This window comes from Canis lupus, chromosome 8 (assembly GCF_011100685.1).
Source record: "Canis lupus familiaris isolate Mischka breed German Shepherd chromosome 8, alternate assembly UU_Cfam_GSD_1.0, whole genome shotgun sequence".
Classification (NCBI taxonomy): domain Eukaryota; kingdom Metazoa; phylum Chordata; class Mammalia; order Carnivora; family Canidae; genus Canis; species Canis lupus.
Genome location: NC_049229.1, coordinates 24,169,651 through 24,194,369, shown reverse-complemented (window position 1 = coordinate 24,194,369; position 24,719 = coordinate 24,169,651). Strand labels below are relative to the sequence as shown.

The window sequence follows — 24,719 nt, the reverse complement described above, 5'->3', positions numbered from 1 at the left end:
ATGTATTTGAGTGTGTGTGTGTGCGTGTGTGTGTGTGTGTGTGTGTATGAGGTTTTGTCTTTTAGTTGATGTATCATCTAAGCACTTCTGCCTGGGAGTTAGTCAAATTGTGAAGTTTGGGGACACAGATCTCTGCAGACTGTCCTCACTTTTGACACTGATTGCAGTGTTTGGTTCAGGGGTCTCCAAAACTACCCTTAAGTTGGACAGTTTGCTAGGACTCAGAAATGAAAGTAACTGTATTCAAAGTTGCAGTTTATTAAAGGGAAAAAGACAGATTAAAATCAGTCAGGAAAAGAGACATACAGGGCTCCAAATGTGAGGCCTCTATTGTCTTCCCCAAGGAACCAGGATGCTTTACCCTCCCAGCATTGATATGTGACAAGCTGCTACACGGGGTGTTGCCAGCGAGGGAAACTTATCCAAGCTTCAGTGTTTAGAGATTTTATTGAGGCTTCATTGGGTAGGTAGGAGTGGTTGATTGAGTAATTGTCCAATGGTTGAACTCAGTCTCCAGGTCAACCAATACTGTGTCACTGAAAGACCCCACTCTAGGTCACATGGTCTTTCTGGTGTGACCAACCTAGCATTATTTGCTGTAGCCTCCTCCCACTCTGAACAAAGACATTTCTGTGAGATATGGCTTACCTTCCAGAGCCTGAGGATGAAGGCCAGCCCTCTCTGAGAACACAGCTAAATTCCTCACTTTTACTATATAGGTTCTTAAAGTAGGAAGATAAAACGCTTGAATTAATTAGAGATAATCAACATGGACCCCAACATGTAAGAACAACTTAGGAAAAAAGTAATAATTGTGTAAAATTCATTTTAAGTACTATTTATTTATTTATTTATTATTTATTTATTTATTTTAAGTACTATTTATTAACAGTGATTTAAGTGCACAGAATTTGGAACTGATTATTCAATATGAAGTATTTGAAGCTAAGAACCTAACTAGGTAATGAAGGATAGTTCTGCAAATAAATGTTGATAGAAAGAGTGAATTTGTTTTCAGATGTTTTTAAATAATTCATATTCATTTATTAATAACTGGGATAAAGTTGAAAAACATGCTTAATAAACAATGTGATTTTATTGAAAGAATATGTTGCATCATCATACCACTAGAGAAATAAAAAATGTTTTCCTTTTTCTAATAATCAGTTAACATCCTTTTCATCAGAGGGGACTTTCCTAGTGTATGATAAAAAAAATATATATATATATAACTTGGGGTTGAATAATTCAGTTATTGGAGAAAGAAGTATTATAATATCAGGATATTTGGTTGAAAATGTTTTCATTTCACTCATCTCTCCTTGTCAGTTTTAAATATTCACATGATTAGGTTAGCCAAGGAATATTACCTTGTCATCAGTAAACTTCATGCATGGCTCAGGAATCATCAGGACAATTCTGGAAGCTATCTGGGTCTCACAATTCATTTCCTAGAGCTGAGCTCAAATTTAATTTCTCTGACTATACTCACTGCCAAATAGCTTTTAGTGAAGTACAAATAAGTATAAGATTACCTGTGGGTGCCTGGGTTACCCAGTTGGTTAAGTGTCCAACTCTTGATTTCAGCTCAGGTCATGACCTCAGGGCTGTGAGACTGAGCCCCACATCGTGCTGCACCCTGGGTATGGAGCCTCCTTAAGATTCTCTCTCTCTCCCCCTCCCTCTGCTCCTCCCTCTCTTCCTCTCTCCCACTCCAAAATAAATAAATAAATAAATAAATAAATAAATAAAAATTCCTGGAGAACCCGGGTCTCTATCTAGCTAGTGTAGAAATGTATCAGTATCAGAATGATATGACCAAATATTCTCCTCAAGAGTGAAAAACATTCTACAGGGGCAGCCCGGGTGGCTCAGCGGTTTAGTGTTGTGTTTGGCCCAGGGCGTGATCCTGGAGTCCCAGGATCGAGTCCCACATCAAGATCCCTGCATGGAGCCTGCTTCTCCCTCTGCCTGTGTCTCTGCCTGCTTCTCTCTCTATATCTCTCTCTCTGTGTGTGTGTGTGTGTGTGTGTGTGTCTCATGAATAAATAAATAAAAATCTAAAAAAAAAAGAAAGAAAAACATTCCACAAATAAAAATTACTATACTGCACTATTGTAAATGTGTAATAAATTTAAGGCATAAGCGATTACCACCAGTTACTATGGTATATACAAAATATTAGTTAAGTTGTTCTGTAGCAATTCATTGTAACAAATATGGAGCTATAGGTAATTATCTTCTCCTTGGAAGAAAATAATTGTGAGATTTTTCATCTTTGTTTAAAAACCTTGGCTAGGGGGCACCTGGGTGGCTCAAATGGTTAAGCCTCTGCCTTTGGCTTAGGTCATGATCCTGGGGTCCTGGGATCAAACCCTGCTCAGTGGGGTGCCTGCTTCTCCCTCTCCCTCTGCTGCTCCCCTTGCTTGTGTTTTCTCTCTCTGTCAAATAAATAAAATCTTTAAATAAATAAATAAATAAATAAATACTTGCATACATACATACCTTGGCTAATTAATTTAAATAGAAAATTGTCATGAATGTTCCAGTAATTTTGGTAGAATTTAAATTTCATCTATTCTTTAATAAAGATTTAATTTCACAGTGGAACTTTAATAACTTTCAGCCACCTTCAAATATGAAATTCTAAGTTAGATTTGCCATGGAATATCATTCTCCATTTATTTCTTTGCTCATGCTCACCCAGGGATTTGAACTATCTGGCAAATTTTAAATCATTGTCACTGAGAGAGTTTTGTTGTCATAGTGTATACCTCAACTGCTGATCGCAACTGTTGGTTTCACTTGTTAGACAGAATATATTTACAACTAGCTTTTCTCACCACGTCATGGAATCATGAGTTGAAAGCAATTAATTATACTATTTACATCAATTATGCAATTATACTTTTTTCTTTTCTTTTTTTTTTCTTTTGTCCATGGCAAAAAGCCAAGGTATAACAAGGTGTTTTTGTGTTTTTGTATTTCAACCTTCAGATGGGATCTAAGAGAGTCTGGTACTGAACTTTGTGATGTGACAGGTGATGATCTAGCAAAGTTAGTGTATTGAATGGACAAAGATACCTGAAAACTTAAGAATTTATTCTAAAACAGAGTCACATTAACTACTTCATTCTTGCAATCACAAGGAAAAATGACTGCCTTTTAGTTTCAGTGAATAAAGGAAGTTCACTTTTGTTGTTATTAGAAACATTCAAGCCTGAGGAGAAAAATTGATCAGATACTGCTATAAGCTATATGTTTGGAATTGCTCTCACAGACATCATTAAATTCTTTCATGAAAAAAATATCATTGCTGTTTTTGTTTGTACCACACAGTATATATAAAATTGCCAAATAATATAAATATTAAAGCCCTAAATTATTAAACTTTGCTGCTTCAAATCTTAGATACAAATGAAAAGAAAGGGGCATTAGGGACTATTAGGGTAAATTATTGAGTGATGACTGGTGTAGCCATTTGTCAGATGTTCTATTTGATAAATAGCCTAAGAAAGTCAATCATTGACCAAAAATATTGTTTTCTACGTATCAAAATGAGAATACTGATTATTTTCTTTCTGAAAACTATAAGATCTTCTTTACATTTCATTAGGGGTTTAAGTAATCCTCAAGAGATGACCTTTCTAAAGAAGATGTCTTTCCTATTATTATTCTGTATTCTGAAGTTTCTATTGAAGTATGTGACATTTCCACGGACCTTTAAATAGACATGTTAAAGGACAGAACAGGAAGTACGTTCATTATAATAAAAAATGTCTGGCCATATGACCCCAATAAAACAAGTTAAATATATTAACACTACTTATTTCATACAGAAGGACCAGATGGTAGCCAGAAAAAAATTACTGAGCAAAAAGCCAAATTCAGTGTATGTGCTGTGATACTTGTAGTCATAATCCCATAATCTTTTACGAAGATGAACAACCTTTTTCTCCTGTATTTTCTGCCTCTTTCTTTGTATTTGAGGCCATAAACGGAGACATATCAATAACTAGAATCTTGATTTTCTATATGTTCTCTAGCACTTAAATTGTTAAGCATATTACTATATATAACAAAGTAAAATTTGATGCATTTTACAAATAAAATTTATATTTAATTATCTATCTGATTCTAGTATCCTTACTAGAAATTATTTTAAATCTTTGATCTTACTTTTTTATATATAACCTTTCAAAGACACCATTTTCCAATGTGCATTGCATGCAACTCTAGACATTAGCAGAAATTCAAAAAAGGAGTGGTTAACATTTTTGGAAAATGATTAACAAAAATAGACAAGTTTTATTTACCACAGTTCTTATCCGTTAAAGCATATCATAGATTCCTAACAAGAGAGTAGAATCTATGGCATTTTCCAAACAAAATTTATTTTGAAAATTTTTACTTAAGAAATATTTAATGAGTTCTTGGACCACCATATTGAGTAAACTTGAACAAATCCTACTCTTGTGAGGGTTATTATGTTCTAATAAACTAGTCTCTCAGGACTAGTGCTCTATAGAACCTGTACAATAACTAGCAAAGAGGGGGGCAATGGAATACATTAAATGCTATACATATGCTATATCATTAATTGTTAAGACAGACCTATGAGTTAAGCACAGTTATTATCCTCATTTTACAGGTGTGAAAATTGAAGCCTCCGAGAAATTAAGTTCACATATTTTAAGGTCATATGTCTAGCAAGTGATAGGGTCTGGACTTGAACCTAGAGCTTTTAACTACACTGTGTTATATTAAGGACTGATCCTTTGTAAAAAAAAAAAGCCTGCCCTCCATGAGAGATGACAAAGCAAATGTTTATCATATATGTGAAATTTAGAGCTGTAATTTTAGTTTCATAATATGGATAAATTGAATAGTAGGACACAGTAACAGGAATTGGGGCATTAAGTGAGCTATGTTGTTGAACTGCTGATCTTTAATGTTTCTACCAACTCAGAATTCTGTGATTTCTAAAAAATATTCATGGCCTACTTGATGAGTCATGGTTTGTGGTCTCTACTACCTGGTTTGATCTGAGGTAGCTAATCATGTAGAGCATGTATAATGTCTGTATGTAGTTCCATCTCTGATAAAAATCTAAATGGAAGCTACTTTGAAAGAAAAACCAACCCGTTATTCATATTATCTGCACTTTTTACTCTCACATTGGCACAGCCACTCAGGAGTTAACTGGATGTGTTTTGAATAGCTACTGCCAACAGACTATTTAAGCTGATGTTATATTTAGTTTCTCCCATTAGTACTAACATTATGTAATTCTAGCCATGTTGAAAAAAAGATTAGTCACATACTGTCAACTACCAAGATTAAAAATATAAGCTTTCCACCTTGTATTTTTATTTACCTTTAGTTCATTCTCCAGTAAGAAATATTTTCCCCAAGCATGTCTATTCTATTTTCTTCACAAGTGTGCTTTTAGTTCACGGCAGCTATCCTATCTTGATATATCAGGGAAAGTTCCATTTCCCATCGTTTTCCTACAAGTATTCCTAACCAGTCTAGATATAACAAGCCACTATGAGCTGCTAGTAGAATTAGGGCAAACTATGTAACATAGAGAATTTGTAATGGTATTGGAATTCAGAGAGCTATATGGACAGATACAAAGAAAAGTAAAAATGGGACAGAGAATTATAGTAATTTCCTATTAGTATAAAGCACTGAAATTTATGCCTTTTGCTTGCTTTTTAAATATAAATGAAAAGAAATTAGAGCAAATTTAAGGCTGTGCCTTAGATATGCTTTCTCTAGGATAGAGTTAACAAATGCAGTATAAGAACTGCATATATTATGTAGCATTTTATAATTCCTGTCCCTAAGCTCATACTACATGGGATTGTGTTGTACATGAGAGTTTTCTCCAAGTATCGTGGTGGAGAAACAGTTGAAAATCATTCTTCTAAAAGGATCTGTTCTGAAATGGATCTTCTTTCTATTGGCAAGATTATTATGGAACACAAATTTCAGTTTTACCCAAGAAGAGACAGGTCAATTAGATCTTCAGCGATTTCTTCAAGTTCTGCTCCATCCATCTCTCTTCCCAGCTTATATGTGATATCCTTGCCAGTACATTTGAAGGCAGTACCTGTTCATTGTCTTCACTAGTATTTAGTTTTCTGTGAGTCCTTCTGCTACTTGTTAGCTTTTTCCTGTCCATACTATGCCTACTCCTGTGTCAGACTCCTACACTGGATCTTCTGAAACATTACTGTCACCACACACAGCATCAGCAGCCTTTCTATCAGCCAACATGTCAGAATCTAACCTTTGCTCTCCTGGTGTCTACATTTCTATTAAGTTGCTTATGTTCAAATTAGACTTTATGACAGCAGCTGTTTGAACTGTGGAGCTAGAATTATGCTACTTTACTTGGTTTTTTTCTTCCATCAGTTCCTTTTTCTTGTCCTGTAAGGTAAATATAAATCCTCAATTTTTCTGCTGCTTTTTATTTGACCCAGATTCTCATTCCTATTTCTCATAATTTATGAAATAATCAACACAACTCACCCACCATGAATGTGAGGACAGATTTATCAACCCTACAGAAAAAGGGCAAAGACAAGTCCTCTCCCACATACCTACATAGTTTTGCTAACTAGTACCATCTTAAAAACCCATCTTCACTATGACAGTAGTGAGAATATGTCATAAGAATTTGAGATGTAGTCTTTTTTTGAAGAGAAAGTTCATTAGAGATACAGTAAATCAGTTTATGTACTTTATAATGAAATAACATATTGCTTATGGCATTTTCAAGAATTATATTTACTGTTTTTATGCTTATTTGGAACCACTTCCACATTCCTTTTTCCTTTTATGCTAATACTGTCTTTATGCTGAAATTACAAATTTCATTGAGAAATTGGAAGGTGAGGGTTGTAAGAAAAAAAAATAAAGGAGAAGAAAAACACGGAACAATAGGAAATAGAGAGGGGGATAGGTATGAAGAAATTCAAAGTGGTGGACAAATAGAGGAGTGTAATCTGACAGGAATGGGGAGGGTATAGTGGCCAGGTGAGAGAGCAGAATGCCTTTTTGGGAGTGAGCTCTTTAGTTTGTCTTCTTTTGTATTCCTTCCTTCTACTTTCATGATTATGATCAGAGGAAGGAAGATGAAAGACAGAACAAGTGTTTAGAATAAGGAATGACAAAGACAGAAGACAGGGAGTGTTTAAATGAATGAGCTTATTGATTTGAAATATTGGGATTCTCAGCTTGCATCCTTTGAGCGTTTGATATCCCTTTGATGCCAATTTATGTCATAATTCTTTTCTGAAAAATGTTTGAGTATAGTTGACACACAATGTTACATTAGTTTCAGGTGCACAGTGCAGTGATTTAGTAAATGTATACATTATGCCATGCTCACTATAAATGTAGCTACCATCAGTCTCCATACAATCCTGCTCAAATACTATTAACTCTATTCCTTTGATGTGCTTTTTATTCCCATGAATTATTCATTCCATAACTGGAAGCTTGTATCTCTCACTCCTCTTTTACCCATTTTGTCCATCCCCACACACCCTCTCTCTCTGACACTTCCCTTCTGGCAACCATCAGTTTGTTCTCTGTATTTATAGGTCTGATTCGACTTTTTGTTAATTTGTGTATTCATTTTTTAGAGTCTACATATTAGTGAAATCATATTTTGAACTTTTAATAATCTGGGTTTTTTTTTCAAAATCTGTTTTGACATATATGATTGGTTTTTGGTGGTCATCACAACCTCTTTACTTCTTGGTTTTAAACTCTTGATAATAACCTTTTTCTTGACCAGAATGCTATGCTGACAGCATTTTCTCTGAAGGGCTACAAAGTATATTCTTAGTTTTTTTCCAGATGGTTGGAATGTTATGAGATTCTTCAAGAAATCCAATAGGTAGTTTATTGAAAAGATTCAGTCTGATTTCTACTTTTAAAGTAGAGACTTTCCTCTCAGACTTCTTTTCTAATCCATCTCCATGACTGGCAGGAACTCTTACATAATATCACAATTAATAGTTTCTAGTTTCTGTCTACTCTGGTCTTTACTTTTCCTCTCCTCAATGATACTGTCCACTTTTTATTATTGTTTTTATGATATATGACATGGTATTATGACTATTATTTATCTTTCCTTTCACCATCACATTCTGTAATCTATGGCATAAATAGCTAGCATACTTCTATAGTAAATACACACACACACACACACACACACACACACAAGAGCATTCTGTCTTGATACCCTTTGCCGTACTTACTTCCCTTACCTTGCAAGAAATAATGATTTATCAGTATGGAGGATGTCCTCTTTTGAGGCCCTAATGATGTTATATTACTGCGTTTAACTTCATTTAATCCAGGTTAAAATGTCAATTACATAGTAGGAATTTGGTAAATATCATTGGCACTCGTTTCCCCTGGGTACAAGGGTGCTAGTTCTAAAGGAAATGAGTACCATTTTTCTAATCTTTCTGTGAATTTTATGCATATTTAAGAGACTAATTAAAGAAAATCTTTCACATATGGTAGTATTGCTCTTTAAAATGATTTTCTTTTTTCAGATCATCAAGGTAAATTCATTCGCAGTTTATTGATATGGTGATTGTCACGTTGCTGCATTTTTACTCTGGAAGGCTTAGAAAATAGATTTTATGCTCATATGCATAGAGAGAATCTCTCTCTTTAAAGATTTTCTATTCCTTTAATTTACAGAATTCAGTAATTCCCCAATAATTACTAATTCACAGTGCTTTTCTATTGACATGTAGTTGAAATACAATGTTACTTTAGTTTCAGGTATATGACATAGTGGTTCAACAAATCTATATATGTTATGCTATGCTTACCACAAGTGTATTATGATACACAATGCAGTTATACCATTGACTACATTCCTTATGTTGTACCTTTTATTCCCATGGTTTATTGTTTCATAACTGGAAGCCTATACCTCCTGTTCCTCTTCACGTATTTTGTCTATCTCTCCACCCACTTCCCTCTGGCAACCACCAGTTTGTTCTCTGTATTTAGGGGTCTGTTTTGCTTTTATTTGTTTATTTGTTTTGTCTTTTAGATTCCACAAATAAGTGAAACCATATGGTACTTATCTTTCTTTGTCTGGTTTCTTTCACTTAGTATAATACCCTCCACTTCCACCCATGTTGTTGCAAGTGCAAAATCTCATTCTTTTCTATGGCTGAATAATATTCCATTGTATATATATCCCACATCTTCTTTATTCCTTCATGTATCCACTGACATGTGAGTTTGTATCCATATTTTGGCTATTGTAAATAATACTGCAATAAACATAGGGGTGCATATATCTTTTCAAATTAGTGCTTTTATTTTATTTAGGTAAATAGCCAGTAGTGGAACTACTGAATCGCGTGGTATTTTTATTTTTAATTTTTTGAGGAACTTCCATACTGTTTTCCACAGTGACCGCACCAATTTACATTTCTACCAACAGTGTGCAAGGGTGAAGAGAGAATATCTTAAACTGCTCCATGGTTCCTGATAAAGAATAAACCTTGTGGGTATCATAATTGCATGTGGATAATGATATTTTTTAACTTAGACATTTTTACGTCAAATTCTTAGTTATATTTTAGCAGAGCAGATCACAAAAACAATTTGTGACATTGCTCCAATAATAACGAAGTTGACTCATCACATAGACTTATAAATTAGCAATGAGAAATCTAGCCTTGTTTGTTTTGCCAGCCTTTTCCCAAAAATTCACCTTGAGCCTATTAATACTTTAATCAGTTACTTGAGAGAACTGTCTTTGAGAATGATACTACAGATAAGCTTTCTGTGAGTAAATTTCTTAAAATATGTTGAGATATCTCAACTTTTAAGAAATTTACTTCAACTATCATGAACTATTACGATAGATGATAGATAGATAGATAGATAGATAGATAGATAGATAGATAGATAAATGATAAACAAACAGGGACAGAATTGTGAAAATCAGTTTAATGGTTTAAAATCAAACTAAAGCTACTTTGAGTAAATGTGATCCATTGCCTTTAAGAGTCATAACATCCTCCTCCCAGAATGCTCCTGGAAAATCAAAGCATTCTGAGCCAAGGCTTCTAACTATTTTCTGATAGAAAATCAGAATTCTTGACAGATTATGCTAAGAAGTATAAAATAAGTTACTCAGTTCTACTGGCTTCAATAATTAAATTGGTCCTAGGCAGTCACTTAGGACCAGTTTACTGCTGATAATTTGGGACAGACAATTTGCCAGTATGTTTGTAAAAGAACTAAGATAGCACATTAAACATCTCGTTCTCGTGTCTTTTGGGTGGATGATGTCCATTGACTCTAATTTTCTTTTCTAAACACCCTGTTTAAGACTTCCTAGTTTCTAGCAAGTTAAACATGAATTTAATCAGCCTGTAGATGAAATCAGAAAATCTTACATCAATATTTTCAGGGAATGTGGTTGGGTATATTCTGGGATCAGTGTTGGCAGATGCTCAGGCTGTCAGCCTTCAATATTGTTCTTCCATTTTATGTGGTCATTAGTGTTGAGCAAAGCACCCCAGTGCTTTATAATTAAAGGGAGTAGCTTAACCTCAGAAAAAATCCCTAAAGAGGTTTTGTTGATACAAATAATAAAGGCACAGATGTAGAGGTAGCTGATAAAACTTCTTGTACAAAGGGCTTCTGTATCCATTTTTGCATAATTGAGTTCTGTATGTGACACTGTTCTTGAATGAAAAACAATTGATATCTGTGTGCCATCTGTTATTTTGTTTCTGTGCCAAGTGCCAACACCATAAGGTAAAAACAATAGTCTGTGAGCACTGCAGTGTGCTAATACTCACTTGGAACCTGATATTCCAGCAAGCTTCCCCAGGCTGTCAAAACTATCAAAATATAGTGATGCTTTTTAGTAGGCAAAGATAATATTCACGATATTATCTCTTGATGAATTACATGGATGGAGCAATCTGTGAAACCCAAGAAAGCCTGAAGTTTTATTTTTTTTCCCAGAAAAAAAAAAGGTCCCAACTGCAGATAGCTAATGGTTACTTGATAAGATGGAAACAGCAGTGTTAATGCAGTAGGATAAGTTGATAAGATCTGTGTTTCCTACATCATCTGTCTCCTGTTTCACTTGAATACCTGATTATTGAAATTATGTAAGGTTCATGGAGGTGTTCCTTGACTTCATCCTGTGTTATTTTTATGATCTGTATATGGTACCATCACAGAAAAATTGAAAGCAGATTTACTGATGCCCAATTCCTTTATTCAGGTCAAGAATGAACGATTCATGTAGAGGTTTGCACCATTGTCGGGAGAGATGTCATGTTCCATTTGCTTAACACTGAGTGTATTTACTCACTGTGGTCTATTTCTTTGGGGGGGGGTGGTGTTTGTTTATTCAATGATTTTCATTTGTTTGTTTGTTTTTTTGTAAATGTATAATATCCTTGTTGCCAGCACATGTTATTTCAGGTAGATGTTAAGTCCAAGAGGGGATGAGTATGCCCTCAAGAAAACTGCCCCACAGGGAGCCTGCTTCTCCCTCTACCTATGTCACTGCCTCTCTCTGTGTGTTTCTCATGAATAAATAAATAAAATCTTAAAAAAAATTTATCTGGCCTAACCATACTATAAATCCCTGTAACATGCTTACCAAGATTAAAACAAAGTAAAACATTAGCAGGAACTTACACAGGAAATGCAAGGTATTGATTTATCAATTTAGCCTTCCATGGGATCTAAAAACTTAAAAGCTAGATGTGTAATTACATATAAATGTATACCCCTTGAGGGTCAGTGCAGTTCTTTCAACAGATTTCTAGGAGAAAGACTTATATTCAAGGATCAGTACTGGATTTCTTAAACAAATCAAATAATCAGTAGAAACGTTGATAAATTATGTCCTGCCATATTATTTTTATATTTTTTGTTACTTCTTTTTAATTGCTTTCACATCTTAATTCATTTAATGTTCATGAGGACTCATTATTAAAGACAGAAAAGTTCTATACTTAAAATTCACAAAGTAAAGACTAGGAAAATGAATCTAATGGAAGGTCTGTGGCTTGGTCCCAGTCACCTAACCCATTAGCTTCAGCAACAGAAAGAGACTTCTGGTTCTTTGCAGCAATTTCTACACTATTCTTCTTCCCTCGTTCCTTTGTAAGTATCCTCAGAAGGCCCCAAAGGGGAAAATGAATGAGAAAAGAAAAGAAAATAAGCTAATGGGTATTAAAGAACAATTCCTACTTAAAATTTGAAGAGAAGCTCAGCAAATACCTACTTAGAGATTTTAGTATTAACTGTAATTTAGAAGGACTATTTTTAAGTCTGCTAAAGTTTTGCCAGTGAGTTGAGTATTAGGGATGAAAAAGCAAAATAGAAACTTCTGTTATGTATAAAGGTTGTACTTTTGTCAACAGAAACTTGGAACACTAAAAATAATTCTTAGTTCTTTTGCAAGTTGGCAATCACAACTATTTATCTATTGCAGTATTTTGATATGGTTGCCAAAGGAGATCCAGTTCAATACTTATGGAGAAACTGTAATGTTATTAATCAGCTGTGTAAGATTTTAGCTGGTGAATCAATGGACTATGTAAAGATTCTTGAAGAATGTGATGGGGATCATTGGGTACAAATATCCACTAGAAACCATTGTCTTGATTTGGATATAATGACATTGATTTGCTGGTTATAGATATGTGAGCAGGAGCCATTTATTTTCTATGTGAAAATATTATGGGTGATTTGATTACATTTTGTATATTTGTGTGATAAATAGGACCATTTCACTCAACAGTCTTAGAGGAGGGAACATATATGTAAAAAAGAGCAAAATCAACAGATGATATATTCCATAGTGCATAGACAAGCTTCAATGAGGCCATTCATTATAAATTAATCCAAAATCTGGGCCAAAGTTATTTTTGGAAGATCATTGTTAGGTAAAGGTGAAGCAAGAAATCTTGAGGAAACCTTGTGAAATGATTTATAAAACTTCATAAAAATAAATTAAAAGTGGAAATATGACTGTTAACACTTCCCAAGAGATTATCATTCCTGATTTTTATTTCCTTAGGAGTTGGAATACATGTTTGAGGAATTGGAGATGCATGCCAGATACTTAGTTTCACACCAGGGAAATTAAATACTGGGTATACTTTCTTGTTTTTGAGAAAATAAGTAAAGAAGGAAGGCTAAGGATGTGGAGGCTAGCTAGGAATACTTCCAAGAGTTGGAAGTCAGAGATTTGATTTGAAATGTTCAGTGGAATCATGAAAAATATTTTGATGTGTCTTATTACAATAATATACCTATATTGTTACTAATATATTTATAGCCTTCCTTATGTGTATACTTATTATTAGTGATACTCTTAGTTCTGTATTAATTATAAATTAATATTCAAACTAATTTTATTGAACACTTCAGTAGGTACTTTGAGGGCAGCATTTTGCTGGATGAAGAAGAGAATTAATCAAAACTCTCATCATCCCCCCCCACACACAAAAAAAAACTCTCATCATCTCTTCTCTGTTTTGAATGGCATGAATAACAAATATAATGTTAGTGAAAAGTACCATACAGCCACTAATTTTTTCAATGTGTGGAGTGCCAAAAACTTTGGCTTTTGAAACTTTCAGTACAGTGACGTTACTGAAAGTAAGGCCTGCAACCAGGAAAATATTGAAATTCATCCCTACACAGCAAAGGGAGACTGAACAAATGAAACAAACACTCGAATGTGTGACATTTAATTTTTAAATCTTTGGCACTTTAGGAAATCTCTGCTTTTGGTAGCAGTATTTTGATAGTGCTCCTTTGGAAGCACATTTAAAGAGACTATTTTCTTAATAGTAATCTGATTGACAGAGAAAAGTAAATTGAATATTACCTTAATTGAAATTTGTTGATCATAAAATGCAACTGTGATGTAAATTATAGGAAACTTTAGGAAAAATTCAAAATAAAAAGATCATATGGAGAAATACATTTATTAAATAAATATTAATGACAGATAAGTATTCAGTTAATTCCTAGGTATCTTATGCTTTTGGGTGCAATTGTAAATGGGATTGACTCCTTTATTTCTCTTTCTTCAGTCTCATTGTTAGTGTATAGAAATGCCACTGAATTCTGGGCATTGATTTTGTAACCAAAGAGGTAAAGGACCTATACCCTAAAAACTACAGAACACTTCTGAAAGAAATTGAGGAAGACACAAAGAGATGGAGAAATATCCCATGCTCATGGATTGGAAGAATTAATATTGTGAAAATGTCAATATTACCCAGGGCAATTTACACGTTTAATGCAATCCCTTTTTGAACTTGGCCACAGTAACTTCTTGCAAGATACATCCATGAAGGCAAGAGAAACAAAAGCAAAAATGAACTATTGGGACTTCATCAAGTTAAGAAGCTTTTGCACAGCAAAGGATACAGTCAACAAAACTAAAAGACAACCTACAGAATGGGAGAAGATATTTGCAAATGACATATCAGATAAAGGGCTAGTTTCCAAGATCTATAAAGAACTTATTAAACTCAACACCAAAGAAACAAACAATCCAATCATGAAATGGGCAAAAGACACGAAGAGAAATCTCACAGAGGAAGACATAGACATGGCCAACACGCACATGAGAAAATGCTCCGCATCCCTTGCCATCAGGGAAATACAAATCAAAACCACAATGAGTTACCACCTCACACCAGTGAGAATGGGGAAAACCAACAAGGCAGGAAGCCACAAATGTTGGAGAGGATGTGGAGAAAGGGGAACCCTCCTGCACTGTTGGTGGGAATGTGAACTGGTGCAGCCATTCTGGAAAACTGTGTGGAGGTTCCTCAAAGAGTTCAAAATAGATCTGCCCTACCACCCAGCAATTGCACTGCTGGGGATTTACCCCAAAGGTACAGATGCAATGAAATGCCGGGACACCTGCACCCCGATGTTTATAGCAGCAATGTCTACAATAGCCAAACTGTGGAAGGAGCTTCGGTGTCCACCGAAAGATGAATGGATAAAGAAGATGTGGTCTATGTATACAATGGAATATTCCTCAGCCATTAGAAACGACAAATACCCACCACTTGCTTCGACGTAGATGGAACTAGAGGGTATTATGCTGAGTGAAATAAGTCAATCGGAGAAGGACAAACATTATATGGTCTCATTCATTTGGGGAATATAAAGAATAGTGAAAGGGAATAAAGGGGAAAGGAGAAAAAATGAGTGGGAAATATCAGAAAGGGAGACAGACATGAGAGACTCCTAACTCTGGGAAACGAACTAGGTGTGGTGGAAGGGGAGGAGGGTGGGGGTGGGGGGTGACTGGGTGACAGGCACTGAGGGGGGCACTTGATGAGATGAGCACTGGGTGTTATTCTATATGTTGGCAAATTGACACCAATAAAAAAAATTTATAAAAAAATAAAAATAAATTGAAAATAAAAACGTATTCAGTTAAGAAATTAGATACATGATTATATACTCAAAATGATTATTCTGCTTATTTTAATATTTCTTTAATATAATATTAAAATGTCTTCAGGAATGCATATGGATATGTGTTATACTTTTAAAAATATTTTAATTAGTTTTAAAAGAAACTAAATTTTTATTCCATCAATATATTAAAACTAATTTGTAAGCCAATAATTACATATTTCAAAATTCATATAAATTTAATAATTTAGGGACCTCTTATGCAAGCTTTAGGAGATTAATTACATGGTTATGCACCTTGTCTCCATGCTAGCGCCTGTATGACACTGTGTCTTGCATTACAGTCACTACTGAGTATGTCTTATTCACTGAGGAAAACTGCAAGTGGGATCTGAGAGTGGGACTTGTGTCTGACATAACTCTGGAATACAATGCCCAAAGAAGATTTGATTTTTAAGTTATGTTCAAATACTTTGAATGATTGAATGCATGGATCTTGTTCGATACCTATCAAATATTACTCAACCTCTGACACTATGCTGCACTGAAAATCATACCGTCCTGACCATCACTGTAGTCAACATGCTTTTGGGATTGCCACCTCTCTAATTTTGTTGACAGAATCATTCACTTCTGTGGTCAATCCAAATCTTTGCATGAACTGAGACCCAGATATTTTAAGTAAAAGTTCAAGAAGGGTACAATGCCTGTATTTTCAGTCCCAGCATCTTTCCACAGTGTTACTTTTGTGCAATTTTCGTGGCTCCTTCCTCTCTGTTTACTCATAAGATTGTTTAAAAGCTACCTTATGAAAACTTAAATGATTCCATCCCCAGTGACGCTCTCCTTAAAGCATTAAATCTTTATACCATTTATTTCACACCCACCACTTGGCCTTTTTCAAGCTCTATTAAACTTATCCATTATGCTATTTAAATATTCATATATTTAAACCTTATCTTCTCCAACTAGACTATAAGCTCTATGAGGTAGGGACTTTTATTTCTCACAGTGTCTGACACACTGATTTGCATATAGCTGTATTAATAAGTATACATCCTTCTATTTTTCATTTTTTATCATCAGTTCAGATTCCAAGTCTTACATGGTGCTTCACATAATTCCTTTTATCAACAGATATTTATTTATTGACATGAATATGTGGGGGGCTTCAAGGAAAAATAATGAGGGCTTTTAAATTCAGAGATGGTCAGAATTTTTCAATCTGAAATACAGACATTTTACAAAGTCAAACACTAACACAAATGTGTTTACATCTCAATCAATGTATCTACCTACAGAAACTCTGGGAAAGGACCTATTTTGCAAATTCAGTATTTAATATAAATGTACAATTACCAAAAAACATTTCAAAGTGTGTGAATAGGGATATAAATACTGTTTTACATCTTTGAACCATTCTTTAAGAAAGATTTGGCACTTTTTAATGGGGCTTCTGTAACATTTCCCAATGTTTACAAATGCAGCAACTATCGCTTGGCAGAAGCAATGAAAGCATTTATCCCTCTGTTACCAACAATAATCACAGAAGCTGAAACTTCAGATGTATAGTTTTTTGATATACAAGAATTTGCAGCATATTAAAAAGAGCTTTGCTTCTTTTGTCATTACTACTATGTGAAATGCAGTGAAAAAATATGGAGTCTTTTTTAGGTCATTATTAACTATTTTGAAGTATATAGTATATCTTGAAAGCATTCACTAGAGATCCCTGTAATTTATGTCAATATTATAACTAGGGCTGTCTAAATCACTACCTATATCTCCCATTTCTACATGAATGATATTTAATGTACTTCTTGACTATTAGCATCTATAGTAGTGTTTCCTTATCCACAGGGGATACTTCCAAGATTCCCAGTGGTTGCCTGAAACCATAGATGATGCCAAACCCTATATTCTGATGCTTTTTTTCCTATATGTAGATACCTATGATAAAGTTTACCATAAAAATTGTAAATTCTAAAATTACAATTTAAAATTTAAAAATTTTAAATTTAAAAATTTTAAATTTAAAAATTACAATTTAAAAATTGTAAATTGTAAATAAGTTAACTAATAATAAAATAAAACAATTATAACAATATACTGTAATAAAAGCTATGTGAATGTGATTTCTCTCTCTTTTTCTGTTCTTCTTTCTGTTTCTCAAAAAGTATCATATTACATTGTACTCCCCTTCTTGTGATGATGTGAGATGAAGTGAGGTGAATGACACAGGCATTGTGATGTACCATTAGACTGCTATTGTCCTTCTGTCTGACTTTATGTCAGAAAGATCAGATCCTTCAGGGTTGGTGGTTGACTGCAGGTAACTGAAACTGGATTGTGAAAAACCACATATCAGAGGGGCCTATGGATTACTAAATATTTTTGTCAAATTATAGTAAATGAAGAAGCCATTTTTGATGCCCAAATTAGATTAGAATGCTATATTAATTTAAGTACTTTCTGGCTATGAGTGGTTCTTAACAATTTTTTTCATGAGAGTGTTTATCTTTGTTATGATAAGGCAGGCAAGTAAATTAAAACAATATATCTTATTTGCATATTGGAACTACAACTCTATTTGATGATACAGTTTTGTACCCACTGGAATTATAATCATTTTGGTTTTCTTATTTGTTTATTGTTTTTGTTGAAAATATTTTATGTATAAATACATGTACATAAAGAATGTTTTCAGCCTTGAAAGAAAGATAACTAAAGTATCTACTAAATATAAAAACACTATTTGAATGATATCATAAACCAAGAGCAAAAACTGAAAACTCTGCAACTTCTACTCTCTAACGTTTCAGTGTTGAAGTCCATTTTTTATAGTTCCTTTCTACCAAGACCATAGCAACACATCATACACTTTTAGCCTAGATTAGGCTTCATTATTTCATATCAAGATCTTCGAGGATAATTCTTTGTTGGGTCTCCCTCTTTATTTCTGAAAATTTCTTTATATACTCTGTTCACTATCGTGTTAATGATCTATGTTATCTATATATCTGATTTATAAAGGATAAATGAATTCATGTTTCATTTGTCAAAGCATACATCTGTTTTCAGAAGTAAAATCCTATGATTTAGCAAGAGCAATCAACATATGAAATAGCTAGACATAATGGGCTTCCAGATAGAAAATGCAACATTTTAAATATATTTTTGTTAGACCAACCGCTTTAATGATTTACTTAATTGGGGCTTTATCAAAACACCATTTCTCCTTCCTTAAAAATGCAGGACTTCTACTGTATTGAATGTCTTAACTTGCCTTTTGTTTCCTTTATTTTTGTATCAAATCTGTTTGTATGTACCATCCTCTCTTGCTTTGCCTTTACTTACTTCACTTTCCTACTCCCAATGTCATGTCTTCTTTTCTAAACATCCCCAATGCATGTGCTAGAGGAGCCTTCAAGTCATATCTATAAATCCACATCTTTTATTCCTGTATCCTATTTTCATACCAGAACCACAAGAATATTCAAAGATTTTTATTTTAAATTATTCAAAGTTTAATCTTCTATGTCAGAACCACTGCTGTATAGATCTTTCAATTTCCCTTTAATTCCATCAGAAACTGTAAATCCTCTTGGGAAAGAAAGAACTTCACTTCCTGAACTTAAAACTAAATATAAAATGTAAGCTCTTATCCAAAAGTTTTGAGAATTGGCATCATGATCATTGGTAAGCTACTGCAGCTTCTGAATGCAGATTCTTCTTTTATTATATACAAGTGAACATTAGACGGTTTCCTCAGTTTTTTCAGTCCTAAAACCTATTCTGAGGTGGTAGTTGAAGAAATGATTCTATTTATGTTCTGTTTTATTTTAAACTGAGCTAATTGTGAAACTGAACTTTTATAACATATATCAATTTTTAAATCACAAGGACAGTTGCATCACATCATAGTCTGTAGTCCAGATTCAAAACTTGTCCAATTTAGTCACTCTTTTTTTTTTCATTTACTATGAATTGTAAATCAGACATCAGCACAAATTGTGGATATTGCAATTTCATTTTCTGTGAAGGTTGTTCTGCTTAGGTTGACTTAGAATTAATTAAAAGGCTAGTTTTATTGAAATGATCCTTATTGCTTATGTTTCTGAAATATTCCTTGCATTAATGAATACAAAGGACAAAATGGGTTGAGGTTGTTTTTTTCTATCTTTTTTTTTTTTTTTTTGTATTTTTTGGGGGGTTGAGGTTTAAAGGATTTAGTTTCTTGCAGTTCTTCTGCTTCTTCCCTAAGAACTCAACCTCAGATATCGTTTTACTTTGTGGTTATGAGGCAATTTTCCAGGTTTTATGGAAGTATTTTAGCTTTGAAACCAGCTTATTGAGTTATATGGACACACAAGTAGGCTCTAAGAGGCTGTCAAGGAAAATCAGAGTAGATTTTAGGGCTGATTTCATCGATGAAAGTATCCAAATAAATAAATCAGTTGGATTATTAAAAACTTCCTTGGATTATCCAGAGTTGGTTTATTCTTCACTTTCTTTTAGGCCTAGAAACAGGATGGCTAAATAATAAATAGTATCTATTAATCTTATAAAGTAAAGCTTCCAGAAAACAGGAGTGCTGAGTATACTATCACTTTTGTTATGAGGAAGCAATTGCAGTGGTTCTATACATTATCCATTATCCATTATCCATTATGTGCCATTAATAATACAAATATACAAATATTTTCAATAGTGCAACTATTTAATGGTTCTACGCAGTAGCTTCAAAATTCTATCTTGATGAGACAACTGTTAAGGATGTGAAATAATTGTTACCAACAATCTCAAAATGTGGATAGAGGTGAACACTAATTTTGTAAAGTGTATCACCAAATCTTTGGTGTTGCTTTCTTGCCAACTGTTTACAAATGCTATAGACGATTTTGTTTCTAAACTACATTTCCCTATATTGCCAACTTCTGAGGTAGACTAACATTATACTAAAGACTAATTTGTAATTTGCTTTTGATACTGCTTCCTCAAGTTGCTGTGTTGGAAAGAACATGGACTTTGAAATCAAGCAGTTTCGGATCTAAAGTCTGTCACTCATAATGTGTGGGATGCTCAAGAATGTAACTTCCCCCATTTAGTTTCTTTATATGTAAAATGGAGATCATAATATAACTTTAAAAGATTACTGTAAGGGAGTGCCTGGGTGCCTTACTTGGATGAGTATCAGACTCTTGATTTTGACTTAGGTCATGATCTTAGGGCCCTGAGATCAAGCCCTGGGTAGGGCTCCATGCTCACTGGGGAGCCTGCTTAAGAGTCTCTCCTTCTTCTTCTGCCGTCCTCCTCTGCTCTTATACTCTCTATAAAAATAATTAAAAATAAATAATTAAGATAGTTGTAAGGATTAAATGAGGTCACATGAAATGTCCTTGCACAGCCATAGAGTAGATTAATACTATAAGTATTGTTTCAGTCCCCATTTTTTAATATACACTTAGCCAAACCCTATAAACTTCTTGATATATTTTTCTAAGTCCATCTTTTTTCATATCTTTCTCTGCTGAATAAATTGGACTTATCTTAAGACTTGGTTAGCAATTCTCTTGTTCTTTCTGACACCAAATAAGTAGTGTGTTTCCCAGCAGCAATTCTCTGATTCTTTGAAACCTCTAGGAGTCCAAAATTCAATTCAATTCCAACACTAACTGCCTGAAGTTAGTAAAGATCCCACAAGTTAAAGGGCTTAGTCCTGCAAGATTACCTGCATGTCAGACACCAGATACAATTCCCAATAGCCACCCATACCTCTAACCACCCAGGTATAGCTTTGAGAGTTCCCATGACCTCCTCCCCTTCCAAACTTGATAATTTGCTAAACACCTTATTGAACTCAGGAAAACACTTTCCTTAAATTTACCAGTTTATTATAAAGGAAGTAGCTCAGAAAAGGCCAAGTGAAAGAGGTGCATGTGAATTTTTATTCATACACTGGGTTAAAAGAAGTCATGGACTCCTCTCTGATCCCCTTATGAAGAAATAAACACAAATACACATTTCTATATAGTTTGGTGTTTTCATGGATTATTCTTTCCAATAAGTTAGACATTTATATATGGATTTAAAGATTTAGAACCAAACCCTACTTAGAACACTTGCCAGACAATCTGGAACCAGTAGATACAAGAATAGTAAATGCGAAAAACCTAATTGTGAGCACTTTCTACTTAATATTTTTATCTCAGTGAAAATCCTTAATAACTTTAAAGGGTTACACTTTTACTTCCAGATAGCTAATCTTCTACATGCCCTCATCATATACATTAATATATGTATAAGACAGAAATTTATTTACTTGAAGTGCTTTGTAACATACACTACATTTTGAATCTGGTTTGAAATCCATCATTAACAACATTTTTTCTTTAATCTAGCAGTTTTATTGCAACACTTTTCTACTTTCCATAAAACATGATTTCCATTTTTGACCTATGCAATTTATACATTCTAAATGATATTGTGAATAGACCAATGTCTATTTTATTTATTTATTTATTTATTTATTTATTTATTTATTTATTTATTTTTATAAATTTATTTTTTATTTTGTTCAATTTGCCAACATACAGAATATCACCCAGGGCTCATCCCATCAAGTGCCCACCTCAGTGCCTTTTACCAAGGTCTATTTTAATTGATAACTGTAATAACCAATGTTTTCAAAGGAAATATTGTGGGAAAGCACTAAATCATGAAAATTTGGTAGCATTGTAATTGAAAAGAATGAAGCACAGGTCATAGTTAAGAGCCTCGTCTCTGGAGTCAAGTTGACTTCTTTGAATCCTTATTCTGTTACTTTATAGCTTCATGACTTTGCTTAACTTGCCAGTGCTTCATTGTCTTCTTTAAAATGGTTACTATTATAAAAAGATAAATCATGTGACTAAATAACACAATACCTAGAACTTAGGAAATATTCAATATCAACATATATAATTATTATTTTTATTACCATTGCTCTTCAGTATATATGTAGGGAGATGGTTTGACAAGGAAACTTTTGAACCAGAAGTTGCTAATGTAAATGAATACAGTTGGTATAGTATAATGGTATATTTTTAGAATGTAATGGTATAATTTTAGAATCATTTGTTCAAATGAACAAAACATAATTACCTATTTATTTCTTCTAAAGAATCTTTCCTAAGTGGGGTTTTCCTCATAACATTTTTTTTTATTTACAGTTTCTTAATTAAATATTTCATAATACAGCATACTGAATAACTCTTGCACCATGAAACACTAATTTTATCAGAATAGTGAACTCTAACTTTTTTCACATCTAAAGCTTTCTTTCATCATATTTGAAGTCTTTATACCACACCATTTAATCCTAACTGTGAAGGTCTATTCTTCTCACTGGGTATTCCAAGGAATGAAATGCTGAGCTCATTAATACCTAGTTTGCTAAAGTGAGCCTTACATCACAGAAGTTTTCCATAGGCAGATGTAACTGTATTACATTGAGTGTGCTCAGTTTCACATTTTCTCGCTTATTTTGGGATTAAGGAACCACCCCAGAATCCAAGTAGTTTGGGCATTCTATTAAATAGCAGTAATGATTACTTTCATTTAGGGTTGTTTTCCAACTCAGTCTCTGTTGAAATTTTGAAAACACCCTGTGTTTGAAGATATTTAACCTAACACTAGCTTTTGTAGGCTGTTAATAAATGGGTGGACTGAATCTTCTAGATTTGGATGAATGACACATTCATGGTGCCAAAAAATCCATTATTTGAATAATCTAATAGGTCAGATACATTCAAAGAATTCCCACAGAAAATCATTCATACAAAAAGTAAATAGTATTTTAGGATATTACCCTGGTAAGTACAATTAATTACATTTTGACCTTTGTCGTTTAAAAACAAATTTATAAGAAGAAAGATAAGCAGTTGCACTGTTAGACAAATACAAATATAATGAGAGTAAATGTGTATTCACTTAACATATTTGCATTTGACTCTAGTATCATTAATCTCTCCTCCATTTCATCTTTCCATTTCAATGAGTATATCTCTGATCCTATAATCACTCCAAATTTCCCTACTTCTGAATTATTAAATTCCAGAAAATTTGGTTTATCAACTACAACTTTCTGGCCTCCAGACTCCATTGTTCTCAGTGTACTTGCTTTTCAGGTTTTCACCTATATCCTATATATCCTGGAAGACAAAGATGCCTTGCCTTGTCAATACTCATAGTGTTATTCACTTCTTTTATTTCTAACCTAGAATTATCTTTTTTGTCCTGCAATTTTGTTAATCAAAACTATTGGCAACTATTTAAATATCTGCCTACTGTGTTAGAAATAGGATTTTTTTCTCATTCATTTTTTAAAAAACTCTTAGCACTTACATAGAAAGAGCTCAAAAATCAGATTTTTGAATAAAATTAGAGTTAGTGGGAGACATAGTTGTTGAAGAAGCAAGAAGGGTAATTCAACAGATCGACAATGATAAGGGACAGCAAGAGTATAAAAGGTAGATGGAATAACATGTAAAGATTACCAGAAGGCACATTTGTTGTGGCAGTCCTAAGACATTTTAGCATTTTGATGGAAGGGATGCCAAATAGAGTTGTACAGCATTTATACTGCACAACTCAAGAGGGTGTCATACACATCTACTCAAGGATGCGATTGTGCTGTAAAGGGCAATACTGAGTTGTCACATAGTTTATATGATTAAATGAATCCCATCATTGCTGCCCAGGAAGTAATTGTTATTTATTTTAACTATTGAGAGTCATTATGAAAAGGATTATATTTTGCATATGCTACCTAATGAGAAGTATGTAACACTTTTTAGAAATCTTTCTGTCAAAACAAAAAGGTTAGGACCTAATATAGCAAGTTTTAATTATATGGAAAAAATCACAATTAAAACAGATAAGTGAGTCTTTGCAGTGACTTAGAAACCATGTCCACATGTGGTATAATTTGCAAATTTTGCTTAAGGTTTACACATGAATATTATGACTATTAGTCAAATAAGTTCAGACCAGATAGTTTAGGAAATACATTATATCCTTGGGTTACATATTCTATTAAATAATGGATATTCTGAAGCCAAACTGGGAATAGTTAGAATTCACTGACTTGAACCAATGGCTTTATCTGTTTCAAAGTCTCATGCTAGTTAGGTGACTACATTTCACACCTAGAGCATCATTTGGTTGCTGACAGTGTAAACCAAACATTATCAATA

At 33.5% G+C, this 24,719-nt stretch overlaps 1 protein-coding gene across 3 annotated transcripts in view; it reads left to right on the top strand.

Annotated features, from left to right (window-relative positions):
* MDGA2 (MAM domain containing glycosylphosphatidylinositol anchor 2) overlaps nt 1–24,719 on the top strand; it is a 782,196-nt gene that overhangs the window by 637,000 nt on the left and 120,477 nt on the right. The window lies entirely within an intron of this gene.